The sequence below is a fragment of the Tigriopus californicus genome, chromosome 6 (assembly GCF_007210705.1).
Source record: "Tigriopus californicus strain San Diego chromosome 6, Tcal_SD_v2.1, whole genome shotgun sequence".
Lineage (NCBI taxonomy): Eukaryota > Metazoa > Arthropoda > Copepoda > Harpacticoida > Harpacticidae > Tigriopus > Tigriopus californicus.
Genome location: NC_081445.1, coordinates 6,129,697 through 6,132,547, shown reverse-complemented (window position 1 = coordinate 6,132,547; position 2,851 = coordinate 6,129,697).

Below are 2,851 nucleotides of genomic sequence, written 5' to 3'. Positions count from 1 at the left end.
TGGCAATTCCCATTCATTCACCCACACACAAACACCACGAACACTACACGTGCACAGCAACCAAGGAGCAACAGAGGAAGTCACACCTTGGTTCGAAATTCCTGGGAGATAAGAACGAGAGCAAACTAAATGCGTCTGTTCTCAGCGAGCTCCAAAACAGGAATGAAGCTCCAAAACAGGAATGAATGAGTTAGACACTGAAAAGGATGAAACCGTCATCCGCCAGCTATTATGGAAGTTCATTGGAGCCCCACCGCCCAAGACAGCCAATCTGCACGGAAGAGCGAAACAATCCATGCACTTTTCAAAGACCAGATCCGCCAGCATCCTATATTGACCCAGGCCCAGAAACGACTCACCAAAGATCTCCTCTATCAGTTTTTCCACGTGTTATCCTAATCCAAGTACGATGTGCGTTAGACAGATCGTATTGAGTTTCAGGTCGACACTGGCGACGCCAGCACGGTTATCTTCGCACAACTCTTGACGAATGGCTAAACAATGGGATTATATCGCCAAGCATGTCAGTTTGGGCTTCCGTGCTCGTCCCCGTCAAGAAGAAGGCTGGATCATGGCGCTACGCAGTTCATTACAGGCAACAGAACAAAGTCATGGCGAGAGATTCCCTGTTTCCCTGTAGCCCACAACTTAGAACAATTGGCCAACGACTAGCTCTCCAAAGCCGCCATGTTCATCAGTATTGATCTAGCAGCTGCCTATTTGGCTGTACCTGTACGTCAAGAAGACGAAGAAAAACTCGCAATGGCTACGCGTGAGGGCCTATTCGAATTCAATCGAATGTCATTCGGAGCCATGAATTCAGGCAACACTTATGCTCGTCAAATGAAAATTGTCGTTGCAGAACTAGTAGATCAAAGGAAATGCTTGTCCCGTTTTGAAGACCACCTGATTCCAGCTGAATCCTTCTTACAAGCAGTGTTCAGATTTGCAGAATTCCTACCCGCAGTAGAACGAGCAAATTTAAAAGTGGGATCCTCCAAGACCGAGCTGCTCACCGAGGAAGCCGTATGGCTGGGACATCTGGTCAAACCTGAAGGACCACCCCAGCCGAGAGCCTAACCAAAGCAGTGAGAGAGCAGCCCTCAATTCCTGGGAAAATGCTCTTATTACCGTTAAGTTCATCCCAAACTTCAGTCACATTGCAGAGTCTATGAAGAAACTCCTATGCAAGGACACTGAGTTTGAATGGACCAACAAGCAGCAAGCAGCTTTCGAGANATGCAAGGACACTGAGTTTGAATGGACCAACAAGCAGCAAGCAGCTTTCGAGAAGTTCAAGCAGAAGCTATGTGAGAAGCCCGTCCTAACTCACCCAATTTCCAAGGTAGTGATGTGGTGTGGGTATGAAAATCATCACCAACTAAGGCCGACAGTTTGTATCCGCCTTGTTCAAAACCTCATGCCAAAGGTTAGGGGTCATTGAAAGCCTGAGGATGGCTTATGAACCCCACACTAAAGCCATGGAACGTATGCACCAATCATTAGAAGGCACAATCCGTGCTTTGATGCAGCAAGAGCAAGCCCTACCCCCGCAATGGTATAGGTTCGTGCTAGCCGCCCAAGCATCTCTCAGACAGACACCCTTAGGCAATTTACCCGTTTCGCCTTATGAGCTCATGTTTGCTCAAGAGTTTGTTGTGCCCGCTCAAGTGTTCGCCGATACTGTAGCCGACGCTCCCTCTGGCGAGTTGTCCACCACCATCCTACAGCTTCCCAAGTGTTGGACCTAATCCGCATCCGCCAATTGGAGAACCACGAATCCAACCGTCAGAACTTTAGCTAAAGTTAAGTCTTAGTTCCGTCCACCAGCCAGGGGTGAAAGGTCCTGACTTCTTTAATTCCCGTTGTGAACGGAAACGTGGAACTCTTGACCCAAGCACTAGGTAAAAATACCTTGATAGCTCTCAAAGATGGAGAGCACCTAGTCCATGGGTTTCAAATGCTGAGACCTATCTTAAGGCCTTCGGTTATAACCTTAATCAGGACATAAAAGCAATAGTTCCAGCTTCCTTTATCAGGGTCTCAAACAATTATAATTTGACTAGCTATCCTGCAAAATGTGTTCACTATCCTAGTCTTAATGATTCTATTAAAGCCGACTTCTACTCTAGAGTCTAGCTACTGATTTGTGCTCCAACTTTAGATACAGTTGAATAAACATCACTTGCTACCTCTACTCCCGACGATGTCAGAACGATCTTGGTCGTCTGGGAAATCTAGGTTACTCTTCGAGTACAGTACAGTTCAATCTGCTTTATTCATCACAAACACGCCGCCTATCAACTGTCTCGCTCTGGTAGGAAAAGAGAGGGAATTGTTGGGCCAATAGAAAAGGGGATATTCACATATGAAACAAATGGCTCTATATTACCGTACGATCCGTGTTTAGATGGTTCAATGGAGATCCTTGGATGACGTCCACTCGACGGGATTGAAGGTCCACTAACAGAGCGACGAAGTACTGTACTCAGACTCGGCATTGTCCCAAGTCCTCTTGCTTCTCTGCACGGCTTCCTGGGTCTCCTACTCCCATATGACGATGATCTCTGTCCTTCAAAACAGTTCCCACTCTTCTTGCACTTCAACAATGGCTAAGTCCCCGCACTTAACAATGGCAGGTGGTTATCACTCAGAAGGGTTCAAAAACTGACTTCTCTCCTCGAGCTCCAAATTCAGGCTTCTGTCCTTGTTGAAGGATGATGGCTTCCTCCTTCCTCCTCAAGAACCAAAATACGACCGTTGGTTGGTTAAGCTTTCCCGTAGAACGTTGACTTCCACCTCTTCCTCATGGGGGCTAAACGGGTTGTCTCAGGGCTCATGGTGGACGGTG